We start from the raw sequence: 15,542 nt of genomic DNA, 5'->3' as shown, positions 1-15,542 counted from the left end.
TTAGATGCATTAAAAGTAACCAGCCACCTCTTCCCCCACTGTACCACGCACTCAAGATCAGAGGAGAGATAATCAGAGAGAACTTTGTCATTTACGGCCTTTGATTACCGCAAAGCTGATCTGGTTCCACAGAGCCGGACTAAAGAATGAATGGAAATATTTAGAATATCAGTGAATGTGCAACATCTTTTGGAAAGAAGCATGAAACAATGGAAAGTCGTCATTAACATCAAATGGAGAAGATCTTGCGGAATTCCATGTGGAGGGCAGAATTTTTCAGGGAGACAGCTTGTCACCATTGTTGTTTATTTTAAGTATGGTACCCTTGTCAGTCATAATTCGATGGTAAATGCATGTTATGAGTGAGGAAAGAAAGAGTACCAGGTAAACTTATTATTATTTATGGATGATTTAAAGTTCTATGCAAAGAACAAATACCAACTAAATATGCTTGTAAGAACTGTTCAAATGTTCAGTAATTGCATAGGTATGGAATTTAGCATAAAAAGGTGTTGTGTCTTGAAATCGAAAAGAGTAAAAAAATGTTGAGTTTGAAGAAATCAAACTTTTGAATGGGGAAATGATGAAAGAGGTTGGAGAAGGAAGATACTCCTACTTAGGAATTGTGGAATTAGATAAAATAAAAGAAGCTGAAATGAAGGAAATAATAGGAAACGAATACAAGAGAAGACTACGGTTGATTCTTAGGTTAAGATTGAATGGGAGAAACAAAATATCCACAGTAAACACATGGGCAGTATCTATATTTCGATATGGAGGCGGGTATTATCCAATGGGAAGAAAAATGAGCTGAAAGATATGAATAGGAAGACAAGGAGAACGATGACAATGAATGGAGCTCTTCACCCCAAGAGTGATGTCGATAGGTTATATGTGAAAAGAAAAGAGGGAGGACAAGGACTAATAGGTGTAGAACGATGTGTAAAAGAAGAAGAAAATAATCTGAAAGTTTATGTCCCTCACTGTAAGGAAAAGCTTATAAAGGGCATGGCAAAATTTGAAAAATTGCAAGAGAGTGAACTCGTAAAACGCAAAGGAATTTAAGGCAATAAATGAACAAAAAATGAAAGAGAAATGGATTGAGAAGAAAATGCATGGCCGGTTCAGTGATGATCTATCAGAGGCTGCCGACAAGAGAAAAACCTGGCAATGATTGTTAAAATGTGATTTGAAGGTTGGGACAGAAGCCCTTATATGAGCCGCACAGGAGCAAGCGCTCAGGACAAATTATGTGAAGTATCACATTGATAGAATTGGCTGAAAATCCCCTATGTCGATGGTGTAGACAGAAAGGTGAGAATGTAGACTTCATCAGTAGTTGTAAGAAGTTAACTCAAAAGGAATACAAGAGACGACATGACAATATTGTAAGAAAGGTCTATTGGAATATATGCAAGAAAAGAGGGTTAGAATGCAATGAAAAATCTTACGAGCATTTTCCAGAAGGGATGGTGGAGAGTGAAATTATTGTAGAATATAAATATCCAATGTGTTAATGCGATTGAAGCAAGGAGACCAGATTTAGTTCTGTTAATTCACAAGCGGTCCCCAGTCACATGTATATACCTGTTAGGGGAGATGATGCCGTTAGGTTTTTTGCAACTTTTTGCAGGGAGGTGTCGACGTCCTCCTACATACAGCACCTGGTATTCCCAAATTGGTCACCCATTTTAGTAATGACCAGGCTCAACGTTGCTTAACTTCGGTGATCTGACGGGAACCGGTGCGTCAACGATTGATATTGTAGTGACAGCTGATGTGAATGCGACGGAAAAAGAAACGGAGAAAGTCGAAAATTACTAAGACTTGAAAAAGGAGATAAAAAGATTGTGGAAGTTGAAAAAGGTAGAAGTTGTGATGGGAGCTCTAAGGAGTATAAAAAGGAGTATAAAAAAAAAGGATTTGAGAAATGGATTGTGAAAATTGGGATCCATTGCAATGTTGGAGTATTACTAAAGACTGCCTTGTTGGGAACCGCCAGCATCTTGTGGAAAATGCTGGAAGATTGAGTAAAGAAGATGTTGATAGGCTATGTTCATTTGTTATGATCCGCCTATCAGTATAAAATCGGCAATACTAACAGCCAAACAAAACTTAAATAATAATAATAATAATAATAATAATAATAATAATAATAATAATAATAAGAAGAAGAAGAACAATAACAACAATAACAATAACAGTAACGACAGCTGCTGCCATTGTAACGACTCTCGGTTAAAAAACAAAAAACAAAACAAAACAAAACAAATAAATGAAAGCAGAGAAAGCATAAAGAATAGCATCTGCTGCTTAATCTGATTTGCACGAAGTCCAAGGATGATTATAAATCGGATTAACTTATAGTTACATTTAGCTCCTTAAATACAACACTATCTTTGAAGCTTGAAATTGTTTTTTTTTTGTTTTTGTTTTTTTTTATTTGTTTTTCTCGCTCTCTTTAAAGAATTTTTTTTTAATAGGTACGTTCAACATGAATAAACATTTTGACCCCCCTCCCTTATTTAAACTTCACCAAAAAATCAGGAAATTAACCAATTTACATGAAATTTTCAGGATTTGTCAAATAATGATCGCCAAATAAAATGATCTCATTATTTTTATTTGGGTTTTAGTGGAAATGTATTATTTTGTAAAAGAAAAACTTTTATTAAAGTTATGGTTTTTCAGTAGTAAAAAAAAAAAATGAATTTATTTCTACTTTTTTTCTTAAAATAAAGCATCGTAAATTATATCAATAAAAATCAAAAAAAATTTTTTTCATGAACATTAGGAAAAAAATCCCCTAAAGTTTGTATTAACGAATTCGGGGTTTGTATTACTGTACACTGTACACATAGATTCGAAAAAGTTGTCAAAAAACAAATATATAACAAATAAATGTTATCAAAGGCAAGATAAGTTACTTTTCTGCCAAACTGGATATATTTTTTGTGTTTTTATTCAATGTAACATATTTATTCAGCTCGAAAAACATACAGTGTTTACCGATGTATTCGAAAATTCAAGATGGCGTCACACCCTCTTTAGCACCGTAAGTTTGGAAAAAGGTGTTATAAATAAACAACTAGACAAAATACTATTAAAACCCCGCCGAATATATGTCAACCTATGTCACGGTAACATATATTGAGCGAGTTTTTAACAGTATTTTATCCAGTTTTTTATCTATAACATCTTTTCCCAAACTTACCGTGTTAAAGAGAGAATCAGACGCCATCTTGAATGTTCCAATACATCGGTAAACACTGTATGTTTTTCGAGCTGAATAAACATGTTACATTGAATAAAAACACGAAAAATATATCCAGTTTGGTAGAAAAGTAACTTATCTTGCCTTTGATAACATTTATTTGTTATATATTTGTTTTTTGACAACTTTTTCGAATCTATGTGTACAGTAATACAAACCCCGAATTCGATATAACTTGAAGAAAAACTAATTTCTCGAACTACCCATATTGTCATTGAATTAAGCATTGTTCATTTAATATTTTCACACACAGAAATTTATAATTGCGAAAATATTTCCTATCATTTATATATTGGGTCGGTTTTCATCAGTATTTTGTATGATCTTTTATTTTTAACTCATTTTTCCAAACTCCACGTATTTAAGTCAGCTTGTCTCTATTTGTCTTGTTCACATTTATCGATAAACACTGTATGATTTTCGAACCGATTAAATGCGAGTAAAAACCACTAAAAACCTTACCAGATAGGTAGAAGAGTAACTTATCTTAATTTTGAGAACATTTATTATATAATTATTATAAAAAAAACGTACAAAATACTGTTAGAAACTCGCTCAATATATGTTACCGTGACATGGGCTGACATATATTCGGCGTGTTTTTAACAGTATTTTGACTGTTTTTTTTAATTTTATTTATAACTCATTTTCCCAAACTTACCGTCTCCGAGAGGGAGTCGGCCGCCATTTTGAATTTTCTAACATCGGTAAACACTGTATGTTTTTTCGAGATGAAAATGTTACATTAAATATAAACACTAAAAACATATCCAGTCAGCTAGAAAAGTGACTTATATTGTCTTTGATAACATTTATTTGTTATATATTTGTTTTTGAACATTTTTCGAATCTATGTGTACAGTAATACAAACCCCATTTATTTATTATATATTTTTTAAAAAATTTACCACTTTTTCGCACTTCTGTGGATTGTAATACCCCCCCCCCTTAATGTAATATCATATGCTTTTTCTTTCGGTCATTTACAGAGTCTATTTATAGCCTACCTAAAGATAAAGAACATCAAAAAACAAACCTGCTTGTCACGAAAAGAAACTGTCATATTCCAAAAAGCACGAAAATTAATTAGTATTTTTTTTCTTAACTAAGAAAATAAAATTTTATGACGAAGCCGTAGGTGTTGTGTTTTGATCTGCCATGTTAGATAAATGACGGGTAGACAACTCAATTCGAAGCACCGAGATTGTAAAATCAGTATTGTAATGGCTACTATTTACTATAAATAGCTAAAAAAATCTTTAAAAAAATATTTTCTATATAAAAAAATACTTGATCATTTTAATTGATTTTTGGAATATGATATGGCGGGTAAGTACATCATAAAGATTTTTCTGTATTTCTTTTTTTTTAATTGGGTTGAATTATGGATAAAAAGCAGAGGAACCTTAAAACATTTAACAAATTTTAAAAATACTACTACTACTACTACTACTACTACTACTACTACTAACAACAACAACAACAACGATAATTGTGGCTTAGTAGACCAACACAAAACCTACCTAAAAAAACATGTATTCTGACGGTTTGTGGGTGTGCTGAAAACGAATATCGCATTTAAAATTGGGCCGCCAACTAGATTTTACGATACTGAAAGGATACTTTTCTTCATGTTTCATGTAGTACTGTAATGCGGCGGCCATATTTGTTCAAAGCAGAAACGACGTAATGAATTTTCAAGATAATGAAGAGTTAATCTTTTTCTTTTCATAAAACATATATGAGCGCGCTTGCGCGTACAACAATGGTTACCACTTATAACATTGCATTTAAATTTTACACAAATAAGTAGTTTTCCGGATATTGAGCAATGTAATTCTTTATGGTATAAGTGGTGGCCATTGTTGTAGTATAAAAAATTACATTGCTTAATATCTAGAAAACTACTTATTTGCTGAAAATTAAAATGCGATATTCGTTTTCAGCATACCTGAAATTTCAAGTAAAATGTTAAGGTGGAAACCAACTATAATTTTACAAATATGGCTGCCGCGTTACATGAAACCTACGGAAAAGTATCTTTTCAGTATCGTGGAAACTAGTTGCCGGACTCAATTTTAAATGCAATATTCGTTTTCAGCACACCCGAAAGCGTCCAGAAAAACAACTTTTTTGAGGTTGGTTTCGTGTTGGTCTACTAGGCCACATTTATCATAACAACAACAAATTTCAAGCTAGAAAGGATTTAAAAAAAAAAAAAAAGAAACCCCCGTAAGCCTAATCCGAAGATGGATTGGCAATCGGATTAGTGTATTATTATTCTTGCAGAAGACGGAGAAAAAACTACTACTAATAATAATAATAATGATGATGATGATAACCCTCTTTGTCATCCTCCTCCTCTTGATTAGCAACTACCTTCGGATTAGGCTTAAGGTTTCTCTTATCTCTTTTTTTTTTTAACTTTCCAACCTGAAATTTAGCATCGTTGTTGTTGTTGTTGTTGTTGTTGTTGTTTATAATGTAGTAGTAGTAGTAGTAGTAGTAGTAGTCACAATAATAATAATAATAATAATAATAATAATAATATGATGATGATGATGATGGGCATTTCTGCATTATACAAACGGCGCCATTGTCAGGGGACGATGGCTAATTTTCAGGTCCAACAACAACGGCAAATAAATAACGCACCTGATGTTTTCGTATTCAAGTAAAAACTGCTAGCTTCGCATTAACAGGTCCCGTTCTTAATTTCAATATGGCGTCTTCAAGTAAACTTAATCGATGAACGGAGTCCACTGAATATTTGCTCCTCGAAGGACCCTTATTCATGTATCACCCGCGATGACTGGCCTGGCTCTCACCTTTTCAACTCCCAGGCATTATAACAAAATAAGTAAGACTTTCCCTGTTATTTATTTATTTTTTTATATATCGATCTTATTACTACTATTTCTGCTTTTTTTTTTTCCTACGGGAATTACCACTTATCAAGGCCTGAAAACCACTCGAGGATAACAGTTAATGGCCCTCTTGCAGTTTAGGAAAACAAAAATATGAAGAAGAAAATGGGACGCAAGTCATGTTACCCCAGTAGTTAAAATCCCACTTGATTGTATAGTGAAATTGAAGTTATTACTATAAAATATTGGTAGAATTTAAAAATGGAAATTATTGTAAAATAATTAGGTACTCTTGCATAATTTGACCCGAATTCTCGTGACTTCCCGTCAAGCCCGGATCGGGCGAGACCGGCAATCAGCGGTGTCAGCCGAGCGGCGGCATAACAGACGCAGAAGCAAAACAAACCGAAAAAAATGCAAATTATCAAAAAATAACAAAAAACCTACCTTGAAAAAAGCAAATATGTTTATATAATTTATTTTAGTATTTATTTTATTTATTTTATTTTTTGCAAAATATTTCTCAACAGCAAGTTATGTAAATATTGTTATCTTCAAGAAAAGGTTGTTTACCCGTATAAATGTTAGGTGTAAGTACAATTTTTTGCTTTTCTTTAACCGTATTTTTTTTCTTGTTTTTTATTTTATTTTCAAGACTTTTTGTTCAGTCAGGTTGGTTTTTTGTTTTTTTTTAGGTGTGTGTGTGGGGGGGGAGGAGGTGTATCAGAATTTTTGTAGGAATTTTTGACACCCCTAACACGAAACTGCAAATAAAACATAAAAAAAACTCGTAATTTCTCCTTTAAAAGTGGGTTGTTTATTTTCTTTCTGTATTATACTTCCAAAATAAACTATTAATGTTGCTTTAAAAAGTAATAGAAATATATTTTTTGGGTTTGTATTACTGTACACATAGACTCGAAAAAGTTGTCAAAAAAATAAATATATAACAAATAAATGTTATCAAAGGCAAGATAAGTTAATTTTCTACCAAAACTGGATATAATTTTCGTGTTTTTAGTCAATGTAACATGTTTATTCAGCTCGAAAACAATACAGTGTTTATCAATGTATTGGAAAATTCAAAATGGCGTCTGACTCTCTCGTTAACACGGTAAGTTTGGGAAAAGGTGCTATAAATATAAAACTAGACAAAATACTGATAGAAACTCGCTCAATATATGTTACCGTGACATAGGTTGACATATATTCGGTGGGTTTTTAATAGTAGTTTGTCTAGTTTATTATTTATAACACCTTTTCCCAAACTTACCGTGTTAAAAAGAGAGTCTGGCGCCATCTTGAATTTTCCAATACATCGGTAAACACTGTATGTTTTGGGAGCTGAATAAACATGTTACATTGAATAAAAACACGAAAAATATATCCAGTTTGGTAGAAAAGTAACTTATCTTGCCTTTGATAACATTTATTTGTTATATATTTGTTTTTTTGATAACTTTTTCGAATCTATGTGTACAGTAATACAACCCCCTAGTTTTAGAAATTTACCTGTAAAGTTCGAAGTTTAAAACCTTTTTTTTTTAAACCACGTTGTTTGTTTTTTCTTTTTTTTTTTTAAATGAAACCTTGGTCCTTGCTCCTTTAATTGAAAAAAAAAATTAGGGCTTGAATTACATTTTTCGAGTAGTTATAAGCTTGGAAAGACAGGGTGGGATTATTCACTATTTTTCACGAAATTTCTGACACACCTGGGGGGGGGGGAGTATTACACAGAAATAGAAAAACATGTTTTTTTTTTGTTTGTTTTTTTTTCAAGAAATAGTGATATTTTTTTTTTTTTTTTTACGATTGAGAAAGTTAACGATCCTGTGCGCAATGATACCTATAGTCTACATTGTCCATGGTACACCGCCAGGAGAAGCCATCCTTTATGCACGGTCTTTTTTTAGTAAACATTTGTGTTTACAATTGGTGCACCTAACCTCATTCTTTGGGAAAGCAATTTCTTTTCCTGCTGAAAATATAGTTGTTTGTGAGCTTTTGCGCGGTTCAGTCGATTTCTTCCCATTCGAATGTTGTCTGCTTTCATTTATAGGATAAATTATTGCTTGAATTAAACACAAGGCCCAACGACATTTCTTTTAGCAAAACAACAACAAAGGGTTTATTTAGAAAATGCTAGATTGTATCTCAGACTGAAGAGAAAGAAAAAGTATAAATGTCTGTTTTAAGGTGTCGTCTGCCATCAGACTGCTGTCGTCAACAAGTAGCAGTGGGAGGAGTGAGTGAGAGAGGTCTGTATAGGTCACTTGCTGGCGTCTCTCTGGAGTAGCAATTGAGAACCCAAAGGGCTAAAAATAGTTCTTAAGGAGACAGCTCAAATCAATGCGCCCTGCCAACCAATTGGTCAGTGAGGCCAAATCACTTTGGCACTGGGCATTTATCTGCTTACAGTAAATAGTTAGTTAACTGCTACATCACCCCTTGCTTAGGCGAAAAGCTGATGAAGAAAAATGAAAAGGTAGCAGTCTTTAGAAAAATACAGAACACAAGGTAACGTAATGTCTGGAAGTTTATGTTGCCGAAGAAAGACTATATAAAGGGGTAATGAGAATAGAAAGTTCCAGCTAAAATTTCTTTTTTTTTATTTTCTTTTTTTTTTTTAAATAAACCGAATTTACAGGGGTTTAAATATACAAAGTTTTGCATAATTTTTTTGGCCAATGTACATGGTGGTCACGACTACACGTAGTTGTCATTTTCAGTATTCACTTCAGGTGTTTGCTGTGTGAATGTAGGTGAATGTATGTGTGTCTTGTGTTTCTGAGTCAAGAAAAGCTCTTTTAACTTTTTCAATAGATACTCTTTCTTTTTTGCCCCTAATATCCAGGGCGAAAAGTTTAGAAGTGCGTTATAACACGCGATTAGGATCAGTATAAGGCAGTGTTAGAGGGGCTTTCACACAGTCTTTTCTAAGAAACACGTGTGTCCATGAAGAAATGTCTTTGGGGACCGAAGATTTTATGGTCTATTCCCTAGGTTTCATGGGTGGGAGCTTACTAAAGTAAGCTTGCAGTCTGTTTACAAACAAAGCTGGATCTGACAATCCTAGTTCTATTGGGATCAGCATCTGACCTGGCAGCGATAGAGGCACTCCATAGACCAATTCGGCTGGAGAGTATCCCAGTTCCTCTTTGATAGCTGTATGACAGCCAAGAAGGACAACAGGTATGTATTCGCTCCATTGCTGTTGGTCAGGGTAAGCGCGTAAGGCAGCTTTCAATTGTCAATGGAAGTGCTCTATCATCCCATTCAAAGCTGGGTGATAGCTTGTTGTTCGAATACGTTTGATCCCTAAAATCCTGGAAAGTTCCTAGAACAGGTGGGATTCAAACTGTGCTCCACGGTCTGTGGTAATTGTTGTGGGGACTCCATACAGATTCAGCCGAAATGTCTGTTAGGGGAATGGCTTCAGGCCACCGTATGAAATGGTCTATACAAGTCAGGAGATAAGTAAATCCCTGACTGACCGGCCAAGGTCCAACCAGGTCGAGGTGCACATGGCTAAACCGAGCGTCTGGGGTGGTGAATGTTCCAACGGGTGCATGGATATGCTTGTGCACCTTTGACGTTTGGCAGGATACACAGGAACATGTCCAGGCAGTGATATCACGCCTCGTATTTGGCCAGAAGACTCTAGCTGTAATGAGCTTCATTGTGGCTCTGCATCCAGAGTGTGCCAGATTGTGGAGGGTGTCAAAACTGCTACACATTTACATATCGCTTTTTTATTGTCTAATCAAACTCCCAGAAATTGAAGTACAAAAAGAAATATTCAAATTAAATAAATCATTAAAAATAACTAATCATAAAATAAAAAATTACTAAAAACTTTTTAAAGTCGAATTAGTGTTTCAACATTTGAACAACGCTCGGCTGACCCCGATATTTGCCGGTCTCGCCCAATCCGGGCTTGACGGGAAATCACGAGAATTCAGGCCAAATTATGCAAGAGCACCAATAATTAATTACTAAGTATTTCAAAATTATTAGTTTGGAAAATAATTATTGTAAAATAATTTTTTTAAAGTCATATTTAAGTAACAAAATTCGATTGGCTTTAATAGCCAATCGAATTTTGTTACTTAAATATGACTTTAAAAAAATTATTACAAAATTATTAAACATTTTACTTTATTTTAAAATTAAAAAAAATTAATTAGATGTCTAAAAAATCGAAAACGCAAGGAAGTCGACAACAAATTGATCAGGTGTGGCAGAGAAGGAAATCGACTCCGATATTTCCGCTTATATTATTATGTATCAAAGGACAAGATTAATTAAAACAAAATCTGTTTTCTACTTTTGTCAATTTTAATATTGTTTCATTATTATCATTTGTAATTATTTTTATTTGTTTGTCATTTTATTTATAATTTAGAATTGATTCAATAAAAAAAATCTAAACTGCTAAAAATTCATTTTTTTTTATATTCCTGTATTTAATAAAAAATCATTTAATAAAAATATTGTTTTCTAATATTGTCGATTTCAATATTTTATTTGATTTATAAAATGGGTGGCATTTTTACTCGTAGGTACGGGCAAAATGAATGCTGATGCTCAAAATGTATAAACATTTTGACCCCTCCCTTTACTTAAAAATTCACCAAAAATCAGGAAATTAACCAATTTTACGGAACTTTGCAGTATTTATTAAATAATGATCGCGAAATATAATGAACTAATTATTTTTATTTAAATTTGAGTGGAAATGTATTATTTTGTTTGGTACTCATGCAGAAAGTGATCGTGCTGAAATAATAACGTTATTATTTAAAAAGCAATTCTTAACATGGGGAGGGGAGGGTGTTTTGTACCTATTCTGTACTTTAAATTACAATTGAATAAAAAAGCATAAAACTTTAATTAAACGTGGAAATACGATTTAAAAAAATAGCACGGATCACTCTTTGCATTAGCACCTTTTGTTTAAAAAAAATACCTTTACTAAAGTTATGGTTTTCAGTAGTAAATAAAAAATGCAAGAATTTATTTTTGCTTTTTTTATATAAATAAATTTGTAACAATAAAAAGATAAAATAATCCTTACCGGAACATTATGAAAAAAGCCCCTAAAATCCGTATTAATGAATTCAATATAACTCGAAGAAAAATGAATTTCTCGAACTTCCGATATTACCATTAAATTAAGCATTGTTTATTTAATATTTTCACAAAAAAATTATAATAGCAAAAATATTTCTTTTTTTTTTCTACTTTTTCTCTTAAATTACAGATTTTGCATAATCTTTATATTCAAGATTTCAATAATTTCCTTGCTTGCAAGAATATGAAACTTTCGGCGTAACATAATTTTTATATAATCTCGAACAATAATTTAAAAAAAAAATTAATTTAAAAAGAGGAACATGAAAAATAATTAAATTAAAAAAGGATAAAAATTGATACAAACGTTCAGAATAGGAATGTATTGATGCACGTCTGGGGGAAAAAAAGAGAAATCTGACACCCCTACCTCCTTTTACTATCATGACTTTATTTGGAAACAGCGTTTCGATTGGCTGAAATTTTGGGCCTCCTTATAATCGTGTTTACAAAATTTTAGTTTGTTGCGTTTTTGGCAAATGGTAAACTACTTGCTTTTTGAGGGCTAATTAAGTTATTTTTGCGCAAACAAGGTGTTTTTTTTTATTCAATTCAATATCTTAGGAGTTTACTAATTATTTTTGAAATAGACCCAGAAAACTAATATTTATCTTTTAAAGGACTTTTACAATGAATTTATTAAACTTCAACATCTATCTGAATTGGTTAGCTTGCCGTGAAAACATTTTTCATAACTTTTTTTTTTTCACGTCTACAAATATTATTTTCCTTTAGGAAATTAACTTTAGTCTCTAATCTTTCAAATACAATCAAAAAGTAGTCGAAAACCTACAAAAAAATTATAATAAATTGGCTTTCAAAACTAGGTCCTTCTATCTTTATCTGCCCATTTTTGCCCGTACCTAGTAACTCTATTTTACTAAGAATTGTAAAAAGAAATTGATTTTTTTTTTCAATTACCTTATTTAATGCAATAAGTTTTATAAAAGTTATAACAAGAAAAAGTAAAATGCGACGATATGTTTTATTTTTCTAATTGTAAGAAAAAATGATTTTTTTTCAACTGTTTCAGTAAAATAGAGTTATCCCCCCCATAACAATGAGCTAAGATTCCGCAGTTTAAATAAAAACTATTTCTAAAGGTAAACTACGTTTCAAATGTATTTTTTGTTCGTTTGTTTTTTTTTAAAATATTTTAAAATTAAAAATCAAAAACGTTTTACATTATAATATGAAAAGAAAAAAAAATTTGAGGCATATGTTTTCCTAAAAGTCCGGTGTTCCTTTCGTTTATTACCATTTAACCCCATAACAAATATAATAAAGTCTAAAATAATAAATACGAAATCTGCATAAATTAAAATAATGTACAAAAAAGGTGTTTTTTTTGTTGTTTTTTTTAATTCAATATCTTAGGACTTTACTTTACTAATTATTTTTGAAATAGACCCAGAAAACTAATATTTATCTTTTAAAGGATATTTACAATAAAAATCTAGCTGAATTAGTTAGCTTGCCATGAAAACATTTTTCATAACTTTTTTTTCACGTGTTCAAATATGTTTTCCTTAGGAAATTAAGTTTAGTCTCTAATCTTTCAAATACAATCAAAAAGTAGTCGGAAACCTACAAAAAAATTATGATAAATCGGCTTTCAAAACTAGGTCCTTTTATTTTTACCCGTACCTACTTACTACTAGTGTAACACGACTTATGTCCCATTTTCTTCCTCATATTTCTGTTTCCCTAAACTGCAAGAGGATAAGGGTTAATGAGTATGCGGTAGTCACTGAAACAAAAGTGTATTTATGATTTTGGTAAATATGAAGAATATTTCCACCCTCGAAAAATCTTTTAATCCACTTTCACAGGTTTTCGGGGTCGCTAAGAATGAAAATAATGGTTAAAATTATGGCAAACGAGTAGTTTCCAAGATATGAAGAAATGCTACTTTAAAAAAAAAAAAGTGGGGATCACTTTTTTATAATTTAACGTAAAATGAGCACCCACTTTATGGACACTTTTTTTGGGGATGGGTGAAGATTTTCTTTCCACCCTTCGAAAATCCTTTAAAATTACCACTAACCTTTAAAATTCCAGGGAACAAGTAGTTTCCAACATATGAAGAAATGCACCCACTTTATGGTCACCTTTTTTTACGGGGGATGCCGGTTTATGTTTTTCGATCTTTTTTTTTTTTTTTTTGAGGGGTAGTATTCAATTATAGAACTTGTATAGTTTTCAACAGGTGCTTCTGCAGTTTAATTAACCGTTTTAATGTAAGTAACGCACTAACATTTACCGAGCAGAACACAACACTCCCCCCACCACCAAATGTAAACACAATTTTTGTGAAATATTAAACAGTTCTTCTGCTTGGTTAATGTCGGCACGTGACTTACAGAAACGGTTCTTTTTCTTGGTTAATGTTGGCGTGAAAAATGATTAATTAAACTGCAGAAGTGCCTAGTAAAAACGATACACCCACCTCCAAAAGGAGAACAAAAGACATAAACTGGCAGCCCCCCCTCCCCCTGGTGGCCTTAAAGTGGATGCACTTTTTTCGTATTTTTAAAACTACTTGTTTCCTGGAATTTTAAACATTAGTGGTAATTTTAAAGGATTTTCCTAGGGTGGAAAAAAATCTCCCACCCCAACCCCCAAAGAAGGTGGCAATGTGTTCATTTTATGTTAAATTATTACAGAAAAGTGATCCCCCACTTTTTCAAACTAGCATTTCTTCATATCTTGGCAACTACTCGTTTGCGGTAATTTTAAACGTTATTTTCATTTTCAGTGCCCCTGAAAATTCTTTAAAATTTGTAATTTTAAAGGATTTTTCGAGGGTGGAAAGATTGTTCATATTTACCATAACTTTACTTTTGATTTCATATGAGGACCCATTTAAGTCTCGAGTGACAATGGATACACCCTGCAAAGATACATGCGTGGGGGGGTCTATTGTGAAAAGCGGGTTAAGCTATCACTATGAATATATGGTGCTTATTTAGATTGGAACTTATAATGATTAACAAAAGATGACAAACGTTATATTGTATCTACTTGGCATGGAATGCAGATTGCATGCTATAAAATTCACAAAAATTGATTAAGTACTTTTTTGTTTTTTTTTAATTTACGGAAAACAAATTTGCCATTTTTTTATTTTTTTTTTACTGATAAATGACAGTCGAGGACATATTTTTTCTAGATAATATAAGGGGAGGTAATCAGTGATTATTTTAACAATTTCCACATGCACTAGAGTTGTCTTCCCTTGAACACCGAATCGTTGATTGCAATATGAACGCATTTTTCACCCTCATTGAAACTGGAAAAAAATTGATTTTCTTGAATAAAAAAAAAACTACTTGATCAAATTATGTGATTTTTGGAATTTTTCATTTTTGTTCCGTGACTGGCACGTACATCATACAGACTTTTCTGTATTTTCTTCATTTTTAATTTCTACCGTAAGTGTGAATCTAAATAAGCACCAAGTCTATTTTCTCAAAAAAAAAAGGAAAGGCAAAGTCACTAAAGTGAGTTTATTACAAGAAAAAAAAAATTGTGTTGACAATAGATTTTTTTTTTGTTAATTATTTTTATATGAGGAAACTTTTCAAGTTAAAATATATTGAGAAATATGCATTTTGTATTGTGAAATACACACTTTAAATATATAAACATTAGCTAAATTTATCCATAACTTATTCTTTAGCTGATGTTTACATATTTAAAAAATATATATTTCTCAGTAGATTTTAACTCGAAAAGCTTCCTCACATAATTACGCCGGTCAACAACAAATTTGTTTATGTATTGTTTAATTGGAATTCATTATTGACAAAGGCCAGAGGAATAATTTTATTCATTACGGACAATTCTCCTCATCTTTTATTGGTTGTTTCATGACGTTTCGTCAGGTGGTAACCGCGACGGATAGGAACTCTGAATCTCCTGATTGCATTTACTACAATTACTGCCTTCCGTAGTTGTTGTCATCTCACCGCGTTTTTGGTCAAGTAAGCATCTGGCCGGCTTTGGGTAGGATTGAAACCGTTATCTTCAGACAATAATCACCTGGAACCAGGCCAGAGGAATAGTTGGCCAAAACGTTGTGAAACGAGTAATAAAAGATGAGAATAACTTGTAATTGTAACTTGTAACTGAAAGAAAATTAGTATTTAATTGCTACATATTAATATTAACACGTTTATGTAAATATCGACTCCCCTCTGAACTAATTCTGTTTTTGTTGACCTCTAAAAGATTAAATATTAAAAGAAAATAAATTCTGTTTTATC

The 15,542-nt window shown here is 32.1% G+C and overlaps 1 protein-coding gene across 2 annotated transcripts in view; it reads left to right on the top strand.

The window, feature by feature from the left end:
• Positions 1-15,542, top strand: part of LOC145269523 (uncharacterized) — a 74,845-nt gene that overhangs the window by 42,115 nt on the left and 17,188 nt on the right. Inside the window, exon 1 of one of the 2 annotated variants that reach the window (XM_080125276.1) lies at positions 5,917-6,134. The exons of the other annotated variant lie outside the window; for it this stretch is intronic. The gene's annotated coding sequence lies outside the window, so the exon portion shown is untranslated. Of the gene's footprint in view, positions 1-5,916; positions 6,135-15,542 lie in introns of those variants that run through there. 2 annotated transcript variants of the gene reach the window in all.

The sequence above is a fragment of the Euprymna scolopes genome, chromosome 45 (assembly GCF_053919585.1).
Source record: "Euprymna scolopes isolate OS-2025 chromosome 45, ASM5391958v1, whole genome shotgun sequence".
NCBI lineage: Eukaryota > Metazoa > Mollusca > Cephalopoda > Sepiida > Sepiolidae > Euprymna > Euprymna scolopes.
This window is presented reverse-complemented; position numbering and strand designations above follow the sequence as displayed.